The 16,574-nt window shown below is 39.3% G+C and overlaps 1 protein-coding gene across 8 annotated transcripts in view; it reads left to right on the top strand.

Moving 5' to 3' along the window:
• The window catches only part of ZBTB44 (zinc finger and BTB domain containing 44), an 88,889-nt gene that overhangs the window by 37,341 nt on the left and 34,974 nt on the right, over window positions 1–16,574 (top strand). The gene's annotated exons all lie outside the window — the stretch shown is intronic.

Here is a 16,574-nt window from a genome sequence, read left to right as displayed (position 1 = left end):
AGAAGATGGATTTAGTGAATTCGAACATAGATCAATAGAAATTATGCAAACTGAGGAACAGAGATAATAATGAGCAGAGCTTCAGCAAAACGTAGGACACCATCCCACATGCCATTAAACACATAAGAGTAATGGGAGTTCTGGAAGGAGAGGAGGAAGAGAAAGAAGATAACAATAGAAAATGATATAGCAATAGAAAAAACACTCAGTGGCAGAAAACTTCCCATACAAACGAATGATGGTTTGACTTACAAGTTTTTAGTATATGATAGTGCAAAAGCGAAAGTGATAACGCATTCAGTAGAAACCATGCTTCAAGTACCCTTACAACCACTGTTGTTCACTTTCAATGTGGTATTCAATAAATCATATGAGGTACTGAACACTTTATTTAAAAATACTTTGTGTTAGGTTATTTTGCCCAACTGTGTAAGCTAATGTCAGTGTTTTGAGCACTTTAAGCTAGACTAAGCTGTGATGTTTAGGAAGGTAGGTATATTAAATGCATTTTCGACTTTGATATTTTTAACTAACAGTGGGCTTATTGGATATAATTCCATACATTGGAGCATCTTTACTGAAAACCTTTTTCTAAGTAAGAAAAATGTAGCAATTTAAACATACAGTAAAAACGCTAAAAGTTTAAAAAGGAAAATCTTTAAAATAGTAAGAAAATAACTCACTCAAAATGGAACCACTGTAAGATTAATGGCTGACTTCTTATAGCAGTGGAGGCCAGAAGGCGTTGGGAGAACATATTTGAAATGTGCAAAGGACGGGGGAAGAAAACTGTCAACCAAAAATCTTATATCCAACAATGCTATCTTTTTTAAATGAAAGCAAAATAAAGACTGTCTTAGATAAACAAAAATGAAAATTTGTTGCTAGCTGACCCACTTTACAAGGAACATCGAAGGAATTTTTTCAGGCTGAAAGCAAATGACCCTAGATGGTAATTTGAATACACACAATAAAATAGAGCATCAGAAAAGGTAATTAAAAAAAGAATAAATTAACATTTTTTCTCCTTTCTTGTTATAAGTTTATTAAAAAGCAAGCTATTTTATATGTATATACATGTATGTAATGCTGATCCCATAACAAAGAAATGTAATCTGTAATATATCTGCCAGTAACAGCACAAAAATAAGTGGGTAGGAGCAAAGCTGTGTTGGGCTAAGGAAATGACTACAGACTGGGAAGTAGTAATCATGACCACATGTTGTGTTTGTAATCATGACCAGATATGATATGGGTAACAATACTACTATAAATGGGGGAGGGAATTGACATATATAGTAGTAATGTTTTTGTGTGTCACAAGAATTAAGCTAGTATAGATCTGAAGCTGGTTCTGGTATATATTCTAAAACCTTGAGCAACTACTAAAAACATAACTCAAAAAATATAATTAAAAATCATTTTGCCGGGCACGGTGTCTCACACTTGTAATCCCAGCACTTTGGGAGGCGGAGGCGGATGGATCACAAGGTCAAGAGATCGAGACCACGGTGAAACCCCGTCTCTACTAAAAATACAAAAAAATTAGCCGGGCGTGGTGGCGGGCGCCTGTAGTCCCAGCTACTCGGAGAGGCTGAGGCAGGAGAATGGCGTGAACCCGGGAGGCGGAGCTTGCAGTGAGCCGAGATTGCGCCACTGCACTCCAGCCTGGGCGACAAAGGGCGACTCTGTCTCAAAAAAAAAAAAAAATTTTAAACCTGCAAATGCTGCATTGGAAAATAATGCAAAAGTAAGCACTAAAGGAATAGTAGAGGAACAAAACAGACATGGGACATAGAATCGCAGATTTGAATCTAACTATACAAATAACATTAAATGTGAACGGATTGAAATCAAAACACAGAGATTGTCAGACTAAGTTTATAAACAGCATTATCCAGCTGTATGCTAGCTAGAGGAGACATAATTGTCATTCAAAGATAAATAGATTGAAAGTAAAAGGATGGAAATAAATATATCATGTAAACAGCAACCACTGGAAAGCAGGAGTGGTTTTACTCGTATCCAACAAATAGACTTTATAACAAAAAGTGTTACTAGAGACGTTTTATAAGGATAAAAGGGTCATTTCATCAGGAAGCTGTAACAGTTATGTTATATGTAATATATAACGTGTTATATGTAATATATAACGTGTTATGTGTAATATATAACGTGTTATGTGTAATATATAATGTGTTATGTGTAATATAACGTATATGTTATGTGTAATATATAACGTATATGTTATGTGTAATATATAACGTATATGTTATGTGTAATATATAATATATAAGTTACATGTAATATGTAATAACAGAATATCAAAATACATGAAGGAAAAACAGAAATGAAGAAACAGACAATTCAACATTAGTAGTTGGAGACTTCAATATACCGCTTTTAATAATGTATAGAACAGGGCAGGCACAGTGGCTAACACCTGTAATCCCAGCACTTTGGGAGGCTGAGGCGGGCAGATCACTTAGGAGTTTGAGACCAGCCTGGCCATCATGGTAAAACCCTATCTCTACTAAAAATACAAAAATTAGCCAGGCATGGTGGTGCACTCCTATAATCCCAGCTACTCGAGAGGCTGAAGCAAGAGAATCACTTGAACCCAGGAGGCAGAGGTTGCAGTGAGTCAAGATGGTGCCACTGCACTCCAGCCTGGGCAACACAGGAAGACTCTGTCTCAAAAAAAAAAAAAAAAAAACGTATAGAACAATTAAAAGGTCAACAAGTAAATAGACACTATAAACCAACTAGACCTAACTGACATCTGTGGAACACTCCACCCAGCAACAGTAGAGTATACGTTCTCAAGTGCACGTGGAACATTCTCCATTATAGACCATATGCTAGGCCATAAAACAAACCTCTGATTTCTTTTTTCTTTTTTTTTTTGAAACAGAGTTTCACATTCACTCTTGTTGCCTAGGCTGGAGTGCAAAGATGTGATCTCAGCTCACTGCAACCTCTGCCTCCCGAGTTCAAGCGATTCTCCTGCCTCAGCTTCCCCGGTCACTGGGATTATAGGCGTCTGCCACCTTTGTATTTTTAGTAGAGACGGGGTTTCACCGTGTTAGCCAGGCTAGCCTCAAAACTCCTGACCTTGGGTGATCCACGTGCTTTGGCCTCCCAAAGTGCTGGTATTACAGGCATGAGCCACTGCACCTGGCCAATAGATTTTAACGCAAATGACCTGGCGCGGTGGCTCACGCCTGTAATCCCAGCACTTTGGGAGGCCGAGGTGGGCCGATCACGAGGCCAAGAGATCAAGATCATCCTGGCCATCGTGGTGAAACCCTGTCTCTACTAAAAATACAAAAATTATCTTGGGCATGGTGGCACGTGCCTGTACTCTCAGCTACTTGGGAGGGAGGCAGGAGAACTGCTTGAACCTGGGAGGCGGAAGTTGCAGTGAGCTGAGATCATGCCACTGCATACCAGTCTGGCTACAGAGTGAGACTCCGTCTCAAAAATTAAATGGAGATTATGTTCTGAGATCATATGGAATGAAATTAGAAATCAAAAGCGGGAAAAAATTTGAGAAACTCACAAATATGTGGTAATTAAACAATGCATTCCTAAATAACCAACAGATCAAAAAAGAAATCCGAATGAAATCAGAAAATATTCTAGAGTGGGTTAGGCATGATAGCTCAATCCTTTAATCTCAGCACTTTGGGAGGCCAAGGCAGGAGAATCGCTTGAGCCCAGGAGTTTGAGACCAGCCTGGGCAACATAGTGAATCCCTGTCACTATTTTTTAAAATGTATTTTAAAAAAGAAAATCTTCTGTGGTGAATAAAAATGAAGATACGACATTACAAAAACTCATGGGATGTAGTTATAGCAGTGCTTAGAGGGAAATTTATAGCTGTAGATGCTTATATTAAGGAAGAAGATAGATCTCAAATGAATGACCTCACCCCTCCACCTTAAGACACTGGAAAAAGAGCAAACCTACTTAAGGAGGCATAAGGAAGGAAATAATAAAGATTATAAAAGAATACTATGAAAAATTTTATGGCAATATAATTGTCATATGTCAAATGTCAGAAGCAGTAGACAATCTAAACAGATCTATATCAAGTAATGAGATTAGTAATTTAAACACTACCCTCAAAGAAAAGCCCAGGCTCAGATAGCTTTACAGTGAATTCTACCAAACATTTAAAGAACTAATACCGATTCTTTACAAACTCTTCCAAAAAACAGGAGAGGAGGGAACTGCTGTTCCCATCTCATTTTATGTGGCTGGTATTTACCCTGATAATAAAGCCAGACAAAGACGTCACAAGAAAACTACAGACCAATATCTCTTATGAATAATGGAAGTGAAAATCCTCAACAAAATACTAGCAAACTGAATCCCACAACATATTTTTTAAAAAAACAAACTATGTATCGTGACCAACTGGGATTTTTTCCAGGTTTCCAAGGCTAGTTCAACATTTAAAATTAATTAATGGAATATATTAATAGAATAATTTTTAAATTACATGATTTTATCAATAGATGTAGAAAAGGCATTTGACTCATTGAATTCCCTTTAGTGATAATAACACTGTAGCAAACTAGGAATAGAGAAGACTTTCCATAACCTGAAAAGAGGCATCTATGAAAACCTCATAGCTAACATCATAATCAGTGATAACAGACTGGGAATTTCCCCTTCTAAGACTAGGAATAAGACAAGGATATCTGCTCTTGCTATTTCTGTTTAACATTGCACTGGAGACTCTAGGTAAGGAAATTAGGCAAGATAAATAAAAGGCATCTAGTTTGGAAAGGAAGAGGTAAGACTGTTTTCAGATGACATGATCTTATACACACTGAGCATTCCAAATCCAAAAATGTAAAATTTGAAATGCTCCAAAGTGCAAAGCGTTTTGAGCAACAACATGACACTCAAAGAGAATCCTCATTGGAGTATTTTAGATTTCGGGTTTTTGGATTAGGAATGTTCAACTAATAACATGTAATGCAAATATTCTAAAATTCAAAATACTTTTGGTCCCAAACTTTTTTTTTTTTATTTGAAACAATCTTGCTCTGTCACTCAGATTGGAGTGCAGTGGTGTGCCCTTGGCTCACTGAAACCTCTGCCTCCTGGGTTCAAATTATTTTCGTGCCTCAGCCCCCCTACTAGCTGAGAAGGCATTTGCCACCACGCCAAACTAATTTTTTTGTATTTTTTTATAGATGGGCTGGGGCGGCGGGGGGTCTCTCCATGTTGGCCAGGCTGGTCTCGAACTCCTGACCTCAAGTGATCCACCTGCCTCAGCCTCCCAAAGTGCTGGGATTACAGATGTGAGCCACCACGCCTGGCTTCCAAGCATTTTGGATAAGGGATACTCAACCTGTTGATAGAAAGTCGTAAGGAATTCATTTAAAAAGTATAGGACTAGTAAACAAGTTGAGCAAGGTTGCAGAATATAAAACCAGTATACAAACATGAGTTATCTTATTATACACTTGCAGTGAAGCATTAAATTAAGAAAACAGGCTGGAGGTAGTGGCTTATGCCTGTAATCCTAGCAGTTTGGGAGGCCAAGGTGGGTGGATTGCTTGAGCCCAGGAGTTTGAGACCAGCCTGGGCAATGTGTCAAAACCCCATCTCTACAAAAAATACAAAAATTAGCCAGGCGTGTTGGTGGTCCATGCCGGTAGTCCCAGCTACTCAGGAGATTGAGGTGGGGGGATCAGTTGAGCCCAGCAGATTAAGGCTTCAGTGAGCCATGATCATACCACTGCACTCCAGCCTGGGGCAGCAGAGTGAGACTCTGTCTCAAAAAAAAAAAAAAAAAAAAAAAATTAAAATAATTTTATTCATGGTGACATCAAAAGAATAAATTTAACAAAGAAAAACTCATACTCTGAAAACTTACAACATTGCTGAAAGATATTAAAGACAATGTAAATAAATAGAAAAACACCCCATGTTCGTGGATCAGAAGATTCAACATTGTAAAGATAGCAGTATTCTCCAAACTAATCTATAAATTCAATGCAGTTCCTGTCAGAATCGTAGCTGACTTTGTAAAGATTGACAGTCTGATTCTGAAATTAATATGGAGTTGCAGGGGACCCAGAATAGCCAAAATAGTACTGAAAAGGGACAAAATAAGAGGACTCAGCTTCTTGACTTCAAAACTTACTGCAAAACAACAGTAATTAAAGCATTGTGGTACTGGCACAAGGACATATAAATCAGTGGAATAGAGAGTCCAGATATAAACCCATTTGTGTTCAACTGATTTCCAACAAGGATGCCAAGATCTTTCAGTGGTAAAAGAATACGCTTTTTAACAGATGGTACTGGGACAACTGAATAGCTACATGCAAAAGAACGAGGTGAGACCGTATACAAAAAATAACTCAAAATGGGTTAAAGACCTGAAACTTTAAAACTCCTTGAAAAAAAAAAATTAGTAAATCTTCATGACTTTGTATTTGGCAAGGAATTTGTAGATATGATACCAAAAGCATGAACAGCAAAAGAAAAACGCTGAACTTCATAAAAATTAAAACCTGTGCTTCAAAGGACACCATCATAAAAGACAACCCACAGAATGAGAGAAAATATTTGCAAACCATTTCTCTGTTAAGCAACTCACAACTGGAATATATAAAGAACTCTGACAACTCAGTAACAAAAAGACAATGTAATGGGCAGAGCTCCTAATGGACCCCAAGGAAGATACACGAATGTCCAGGAAGCACATGAAGATGCTCAACGTTGTTGCTTATCAAGGAAATGTAAATTAAAACTACAATGAGATACCACTTCACATCCACTAGAATGGCTAGAAACAAAGTTGGATAATAACAAGTGTCAATGAGGATGTGGAGAAACCAGAATCCTCATACACTCTTGTTTTTTTTTTGTTTTTTTTTTTTTTTTGAGACGGAGTCTCGTTGATACCCAGGCTGGAGTACAGTGGCATGATCTTGGCTCACCGCAACCTCCACCTCCCAGATTCAAGCTATTCTCCTGCCTCAGCCTCCCGAGCAGCTGGGATTGCAGGCGCCCACCCCTACACCCAGCTAATTTTTTTGTATTTTTAGTAGAGTTGGGGCTTCACCATATTGGCCAGGCTGGTCTTGAACTCCTGACCTCAAGTAATCCACCCGTCTCGACCTCCCAAAGTGCTAGGATTACAGACGTGAACCACCGCATCCAGCCTCCTCATACGCTCTTGATGGGAATATAAAGGTGGCTGCTTTGGAAGACAGTCTGACAGTTTCTCAAATGATTAAATATAGAGTTACCATACGACCCAGCAATTCCTGTCTTACACATTTACCCAACAAACTGAAAACATACATCTACACAAAAACTTACACATGGTTGTTTATAGCAGCATTATTCATAATAGACAAAAACTGGAAACAGCTCGTGTCCATTAACCCATAGATAATAAAAATGTGGAATATGGAGTGGAATATTTTTTCAGCAACAAATGTAAATGAGGCATGTTACATGGTAGAACATTATACTAAGTGAAGTGAGCCCCAAAAGTCCACATTATATAATTCCATTCATATGAAAGTCTTGGATGGGGAAGTTTATAGACAAAAAATAGATTAGTGGTTGCTTAGGGCTGGCAGGAAGTTGGAGGGGTTCTCCTAGGTTTGTCTGTTGGGAACCTCCTCAAGTTGACTTGAGCTCTGACATACGCCGAGTAATCTATGGTAGCTTCCTTGTTATCTGGTCAGATATTCCAGGAGGCATTTACTGCCTGAGACATGGAATCAGCCATTTCTCTAAGGACCCATGAGTTTATAGTTTTTGGGGGGTGAGAAATGTAATTTAGAAGCCATTCTGGGTGCTAGCAATATTCACTGCCAGAGAGTATGTACATTATCATTTCATACTGATGCTTTTAATTCGAAAAATTCAAGACTATAAATTCAAATTGCAACTTTTTCCTTTAACCATTTATAAAGAGTAGATGTAGGCATTTTATATAGCAAAACCAGATAGAAATTTTATAACATAAATTTATTCATTCATATATTTCAATCTGTTGTATGTTATGTGCAATACTGCACAGGGTCAAGAGAGAAATTAGACACATAAAATGTTTTCACCAAGGCCTTTTGCTCTATCTGCTCCAACCTTCTAACAACTTGCCTTTCTGCCCTTCTTCCCCGTACATTCTTTACATGTCTTCAGCTCTGATAAATTCAGCAGAATAAAATTTATCAGTGACTTCTTCCCTGAACTGCAGGCCAGAATGGGCAACTTCATGTATAAATTTACACGTGGATGGATATTCTTCTCAGGTATGTTAAACTCAGTATATCCAAAATTGAAACATTTCTTTCTCCATCATCAACCCCTATCAAAACCAGCTCTTCTTTCGTCATGTTTGGTGAAAACAAAGTTAGAGATATAACCATCTGACTCTTTAGCTACTGTTCCACCCACCCTTAGTACAAAATCATGCCTAGGTGGTTTTCCATTCTAAATACTTCTCAGATGCATTTTCTTTATCCTCACTGCTGCCACCAAGACATCTTCGTAAAAGGCAGATAGGACTCTTCTACTCCCATGTAGCTACCCATACTTTTTGAAGAAGATTGTAGGTCTGAAGCTTGGTGTAAACATAAGTGGTCTTGAACCAAATAATTTTCTGGCCTCAGTTTCCTCATCTGTAAAATCAGGGTATTATAATGTAACCTCATGTGAGATAGCATATCTAAAGTCCCTAGTGTTATATCTGGAACATAGTTGATAATTAGCCAATACAGACAAGTTTATGTATAAATTTCCACCTGGATATTCCTCTTACAGGCATCTTAAACTTATATGCCCCTCTCCTTAACCTTTTCTGTCCTTGATGGGTTTTAATTAGAATATAAGCTGCGAGTGAGTGATCTCAGTTCAGTTTTAGCGTAATTAAAACCTGGTTATTATCTTTTGAAAGTTAGCCTCCAGTTTTGAGATGTGGCTGCATATTTAAATAGGTGCATTCTTTTAAATATCAACTTTTCCCATCCAACTAAAATTACTTTCAAGGTTAACAGTCTCATTACTTTCTCTTTCATCATGTTAAGCAGCCACCTCACTTTATATGCTAAGAGCTACTTCGTTTTAATCTCAAATCATCTGATAATTTTTATCAGCTAATCTATATATCAAAATATAGATTTTTAAAATGCTGTGAAAATAGACATTTTAAAATTTGATCTCCATTTAATTTTTGTTCACACTTTTTCTAGTGTGAATAAATAGCTAACATTTATTGAATGCTTGCTTTATGCCAGGAATTGTGCTAATTTAATCCTCTTGGCTATCTTGGAAGTATAATTTCTATGATTCCTGTTTTTCAGATGAGAAAAAAAACAGAAGCATCATTAGAGAGGTGAACAACTTGACTTAGATTTAATGCCTGACTGGTAAATGGGGAAGTAAAAATTTAAAACCTAAGATTTGTCTAACTTAAACCAATCTACTTTATCAACTAGGCTGTATACCTTATTTGGCAAAATTGTTTCAACCCAACTGTAAACAAAAATTGTAGGGTTTTTTTTTGTATTCCCTTAAATTATATGTTGTTTAGCAACATACCACTTTCATAAGAATGTGTGATAGCAGTATTTCATCAGTAATTTGGAATAAAATGGGTGGGAAGTAAACTTCTGAATTACTGAATAGTTCAAATTGCAAACTTCTAAAAGTACATTTTTATTACTTGTAAATGCTGCACAAAGTCTAAATTAGTAATTGTAGTTAATACTGATCTTTACTCAAGAATTTTAAATGACCTCCAAATTAAGCTTATAACTACACATATACATATTCATTTACACACAGAGATAAATGAGATTAATTAATTAATTAATTAGTGGAGTTTCACTCTTTTTGCCCAGGCTGGAGTGCAATAGTGCGATCTCGGCTCACTGCAACCTCCACCTCCCGAGTTCAAGTGATTCTCCTGCCTCAGCCTCCCGACTAGCTAGGATTACAGGCACACACCACCACGCCCAGCTAATTTTGTATTTTTAGTAGAGATAGGGTTTCACCATGTTGGCCAGGCTGGTCTTGAACCCCTGACCTCAGGTGATCCACCCGCCTTGGCCTCTCAAAGTGCTGGGATTACAGGTATGAGCCACCATGCCTGGCGAGATTTTTTTTTTTTTTGAAGAGACTTGGCTAACTTATAAAAACTTCAGGTTATACCTTGTGGTTTCCACATTATGTATGACATTTTCTTTTCTTCTCTCTCTCTCTTTTTTAAAATTTGAGGCCGAGCGTGATGGCTCACACCTGTAATCCTAGTGCTTTGGGAGGCTGAGTCAGGTGGATCACATGAGGTCAGGAGTTTGAGACCAGCCTGGCCAACATGGTGAAACCCCATCTCTACTAAAATTACAAAAAATTAGCCAGGCGTAGTGTCTGGCGACTGTATTCCCAACTACTCGGGAGGCTGAAGCAGAAGAATTGCTTGAACCCGGGAGGCGGAGGTTGCAGTGAGCCAAGATTGTGCCACTGTACTCCAGCCTGGGTGACAGAGTGAGACTCTGTCTCAAAATAAAATAAAGTTTGAGACATGATCTTGCTGTGTTGCCCAGGTTGGAGTCAAGGGATCTTCCCACCTTAACCTCCTGAGTAGCTGAGATTATAGCTGCATGCCACTATACTTGGCAAATTTTTCAAATATTTTTAAAATACCTTATTGCTAAAAAATTCTAGCAATTATCTGAGCTTTCAGCAAGTCACAATCTTTTTGTTGGTGGAAGGTCTTGCCTTGATATTGATGGGTGCTACTGATCTGGATGGTGGTCACTGAAGATGGGAGTTGTGGCAGTTTGTTTAATAAGACAGTGATGAGGTTTGCCACGTGGGTTCAATCTTTCTTCCCCTACCCCACTCCACCCCCCGCTTTTTTTTTTTTTTTTTTTTTTTATTAGAGGTGGGTCTCACTCCATTGCATTGAGCTCCTGGGCTCAAGTAGTCTTCCTGTCTCAGCCTCCCAAAGTGCTGGGCTTACAGGCATGAGCACCTGCACCCAACCTAGATCTTTCTTTCATGAGGATTTCTTTTTTTTTTTTTTTTTTTATAGACAGAGCCTCACTCTTGTCACCCAGGCTGGAGTGCATGGCATGATCTTGGCTCACTGCAGCCTCCACCTCCCGGGTTCAAGCAATTCTGCCTCAGCCTCCCGAGTAGCTGGGATTACAGGTGCCTGCCACCACATCCGGCTAATTTTTTGTATTTTTGGTAGAAACAGGATTTCACCATGTTGTCCAGGTTGGTCTCGAACTCCTGACCTCAGGGGATCCACCCGCCTCGGCCTCCCAGAGTGCCGAAGTGCTGGGATTACAGGCATGAGCCACTGCGCCCGGCCTTCACGAGGATTTCTCTACAGCATGTGATGCTGTTTGATAGCATATTACTTACAGAAGGACTTCTTTCAAAATTAGAGTTGATTGCTAGGTGTAGTAGTTCAAACCTTTAATCTCAGCACTTTGGAATGCTGAGGCCAGGAGTTCGAGACCAGCCTGGGCAACATAGGGATACCCCCATCTCTACCAAAAAAAAAAAAAATTTAAAAATTAGCCAGGCGTGGTGACACACACCATAGTCCTGGATACTTGAGTGGCTGAGACAGGAGGATTGCTTGACCCTAGGAGTTCAAGGCTACAGTGAGCCATGATCATGCCACTCTACTCCAGCCTGGGTGACAGAGTGAGACCCTGCCTCTAAAACAAAAATTATAATCTTACCTAGCTCTTCTGGATAACTTGCAGCTTTGACATCAGTACTTGCAGCTTTACCTTGCACTTTTATGTTATGAAGATGGCTTCTTTCCTTCAACCTCATGAACCAACCAACCTCTGCCAGCTTTTCTGAATTTGTTTTAGACGCAGGGTCTCACTCTGTCACCCAGGCTGGTGTACAGTGGCTTGATCTCTGCTCACTGTAACCTCTGCTTCCCAAGCTCATGCAATCCTCTAGCCTCAGCCTCCCGAGTAGCTGGGACTACAGGCATGTGACACCACACTGAGCTAATTTTTGTATTTTTTGTAGAGATGGTGTTTCACCCTGTTGCCAGGCTGGTCTTGAACTCTTGAGCTCAAGCCGTCTACCCACCTCAGCCTCCTAAAGTACTGGGATTATAGGGTGAGCCACTGTGCCCAGCTAAAAAAATTAATTAAAATTTTTTAAAAATTGGAGTTGATCCTCTCAAACCCTGCCACTGCTTTATCATCAAGGTTTATGTAGTTTTCTAAACCATTTATTGTCATTTCAACAGTGTTCCTAGTATCTTCACCAGGAGTGGACTCCAACTCAAGAAACCACTGTCTTTGCTTACCCACAAGGAGCAACTCCTTATCTGTTCAAGTTTTATCATGAGATTGCAGCAGTTCAGGCTGCATTTTGAATTCTAGTTCTCTTGCAGTTTCCAACACATCTGTAGTTACTTCCTCTGTGAAAGTCTTGAACCTCTCAAAGTCATCTATGAAGGCTGGAATCAATTTTGTCCAAACTCCTGTTAATGTTGATATTTTGACCTCCTCCCATGAATCTCAAACAGTCTTAAGGGCATCTAGAATGATGAATCTTTTCCAGAAAGTTTTCACTTGCTTTGTGCAGATCCATCAGAGGAATCGGTATCTATGGCAGCTATAGGCTTTTGAAATGTATTTCTTAAATAATAAGGCTTGAAAATCAGAATGACTCCCTGATCTATAGGCTGCAGAATGGATGTTATATTAGCAGCCATGAAAACAACATCAATCATGTACATCCTCATCAGAGCTCTTTGATGACCAGATGCACTGCTGGAAAGCAGTAATATACTGAAAGCAGTCTTGTGAGCAGTAGGTCTCAACAGTGGGCTTTTAAGACATTCAGTAAACCATGCTGTAAACAGATGTGCTGTCATCAGGCTGTGTTGTTTCATTTATAGGGCACAGGCAGAATAGATTGAGCCTAATCGTTAAGGGGTCTAGAATTTTCAGAATGGTAAATGAATATTGGCTTCCAGTTAAGTCACCAGCTGCATTAGCCGCTTAAGAGAGAGGCATCCCGTCCTTTGAAGCTTTGAAGCCTTGAAGCCAGGCATTGACTTCTCTCTAGCTGTGAAAGTCCTAAACGTGTCTCTTTCCAGTGTAAGGCTGTGTTGTCTACATTGAAAACCTGTTGTTTAGTGTAGCCACCTTCATCAATGGTCTTAGCTAGCTCTTCTGGATAACTTGTTGCAGCTTCGACATCAGCACTTGCGGCTTCACCTTGCACTTTTATGTTATGGAGATGGCTTCTTTCCTTCAACATTGTGAATCAACTTCTGCTAGCTTCCAGCTTTTCTTCTGCAGCTTCCTCATCCCTCTCAGCCTTCACAGAATTGAAGAGAGTTATGGCCTTGTGCTGGATTAGGGTTTGATTTAAAGGAATGTTGTGGTTGGTTTCATCTTCTGTCCACACCAGGCAAACTTTCTCCATGTCAGCAATAAGGCTGTTTTACTTTCTTATTTGTGTGTACACTGGAGTAGCACTTTTAATTTCCTTCAAGAATATGTCCTTTGCTATCACAGCTTGGCTAGCTGTTTGGTATAAAAGATCTAGCTTTCAGGCTCTCTCAGCTCTCAACATGCCTTCCTCACTAAACTTAATCATTTCTAGCATTTCATTTAAAGTGAAAAACATGAGGCAGGTGGATCACTTGAGGTCAGGAGTTCGAGACCAGGCTGGCCAACATGGTGAAACCCTCTCTCTACTAAAAATATAAAAATTAGCCGGGCTTTGTGGTACGCACCTGTATTTCCAGCTACTCTGGAAGCTGAAAGGAGAATTGCTTGAATCTGGGAGGTGGAGGTTGCAGTGAGCCAAGATTGTGCCACTGCACTCCAGCCTGGGTGACAGAGCAAAATTCCGTCTCATAAAAAAAAAATAAAGTGAGAAACATGCAGCTCTTCTTTTCGCTTGGTCATTTAGAGGCCATTGTAGGGTTATTAATTGGTCTAATTTCAATATCCTTGTTTTTCATGGAATAGGGAGACCTGAGGAGGAGGAGAGAGATGGCGGAGTGACTAGTGGGTAAATCAGTCATAACACACACATTAAGTTCACTGTCTTATATGGGTGCAGTTTGTGGTACCCCAAAACAATTACAGTAGTAACATCAAAGATTACTGATCACAGATCACCATAACAGATATAATAATAATGAAAAATTTTGAAATACTGCAAGAATTACCAAAATATGACACAAATGTGAAGTGAGCACAAGCTGGTGGAAAATGGCACCAGTAGACTTGCTGACGGCAGGGTTGCCACAAATTTCCACTTTGTAAAAAACACAATATCTGCAAAATTTAATAAAGCAAAGTGCAAGAAGACGAGGTATGTCTGTGTATCCAAAATATATTTGTCCATATAAGTTTGTATTATGGAGCATATCATGGGCCTGAGTTTCCGCAGACATATTGGGAAATGCATGTGATAAATATATGGTAGAGAATGTATTTCCTCATCATCACCTTCTTCTCATCCCATACTTCTAAGTATATCAGACTTTGTACCATGTCTGTGAACAAGCATGACTTATGGGAGGTACTCATGAGCCATTTTATTTATTCTGTGGAGTTAGTTCTCCCTCCAGCTTCCTGGAGAGTAAGTTTTAATAACTGTTCTGATCGCTTTCAGGAAATACCAGCAATCTTTTCAAGAACTAATAAACTTAGAGTGAAAGCTTTCACTCCTTTCCCACCTCAGGCCTACTACAGGCCTGCAGTTGAAGAGTCAGGTGTGGTTTGCCTCCTTTTTCTTTCTTTCTCTCTTCCCCAACTTTCTTCTTTCACTCCTCTTCATTTGCTGGCTGTGGTTTCTGGCCCTTTCAGGAAGAAAAGGTCTTTGATAGCAGTGTTAGTAGCAGCAGCAACTAATGTTTCTGTAGCGTTGATTATGTTGCTACTTACTATTCTAAACACTTAACATGTATTAGATCATTTAATCCTCAGAACTCTATGAGGTGTGTTGTGTTATATTTATTATACCGCCGAATATATTAAGATACAGAGGATTTGTTTAATGACTTGCCTAAGGTCACACAGGTAAAAATAGCAGAACCAGCATGCAGAGCGAGCATTCTGGCTCCAGAGCCTGTGCTTTCAACCACTGCACTGTGTTGCCTTTATATACTGTTGGGAGATAGTAGGCAAATTTCTTGGCCTTGGTTGTTGTTTAAATCAGACTTACGTGCCCTTCAGAGTTTTTTCAGTTGTAACATATTTTCCATAGACCTGAGGTAAAGGATCAGCATGCCTTGAAGCCCCTTTCCCTGCAGGGGAGTAAGCAGGGAAGTAGAATGGGGTTTGCAACTCAAAACAAACTGATTACTCTCAGCAAAAATCCTTTTCATATCTACTCTTTGAACATGGAAGATGACTGAAGGTGGATGTAACTCAAGGTTGAAAATAGTTTTCCACTACCCCTTGTATAAGGTGCCCTTGTGCCTCACTTGAGAATGTAGTACATTATCTATTGTTTGGGGCCTATTCAAGATTGAAATGGTTTCATTTTAAATACTCTGATGCACATGTCTTCCAAATATGCTGTTTAATTTCTTGCCTTCACACCTTTGTTCATGCAGATGGTCCCTGGATTATAACTAATTCACTTGCTCTGAAAGCATGTTTCTTCCCTCAGCTACATGATCCCAAAGTAAGCACTCTTGAAGGCCATGCTTTAAAAGCAGAAGCTAGTCTCCTGGGATGCAATAAATGAACAAAACGCTTTATATATAGCCCTCCCATTTTCTTCCTCTTCATCTCATTTTTATGAGACCTAAATCAGCAAATATGTTAAATGATGGTTTGTGTAGACCAGTCCCTGGCTGTCTAGGGTCTCATTGTGGTCAGTTGACTTCAGGAAGGGTATGTGGAGCACTCAGTTTACATTTGAACTTCTGTCACTAATTATGGTCAAGATAATTATTTCAGTAGCTTTACCTGGCTGCTTTGGAACAGAGATTTATGCCTTATCCTTCTGTGAAGTCTGACATGGAACAGTCTCAAATTGATCATTTTGTCTTCTCAAGTTAGAATAGTCTGTGACTTATATTTTTTTAGACAGGGTCTTACTCTGTCACCAAGGCTGGAGTGCAGTGGTGCAATCTCAGCTCACTGCAACCTCCACCTCCCAGGCTCAAGTGATCCTTCCACATCAGTGTCCCAAATAGCTGGGACTACAGGCCCATGCCACCACACCCGGCTAATTTTTATGTGCTTTTTGTAGAGACAGGGTTTTGCCATATTGGCCAGGCTGGTCTTGGACTCCTGAGCTCAAGCAATCCGCCTGCCTTGGCCTCCCAAAGTGCTAGGATTACAGATGTGAGCCACCACACCTGGCAACCTTTTTAAATTCATCTTGAAATCTTTTTCTTTTTTCTTTCCACTTCCTTTTTTTCTTTTTCCCATCTTTCTTTTCCTCTATACATTTACCTGCATGAAACATTAACAGGGATGATTATGTAATGGATTGTTTAGTGTTTACACTGGCATTGCCTGCTGCGTGCTCACATTTAGAAACAGGAATGATAATATGCCTACTGA

The sequence above is a fragment of the Hylobates moloch genome, unplaced genomic scaffold (genome assembly GCF_009828535.3).
Source record: "Hylobates moloch isolate HMO894 unplaced genomic scaffold, HMol_V3 SCAFFOLD_11, whole genome shotgun sequence".
Classification (NCBI taxonomy): domain Eukaryota; kingdom Metazoa; phylum Chordata; class Mammalia; order Primates; family Hylobatidae; genus Hylobates; species Hylobates moloch.
This window is presented reverse-complemented; position numbering and strand designations above follow the sequence as displayed.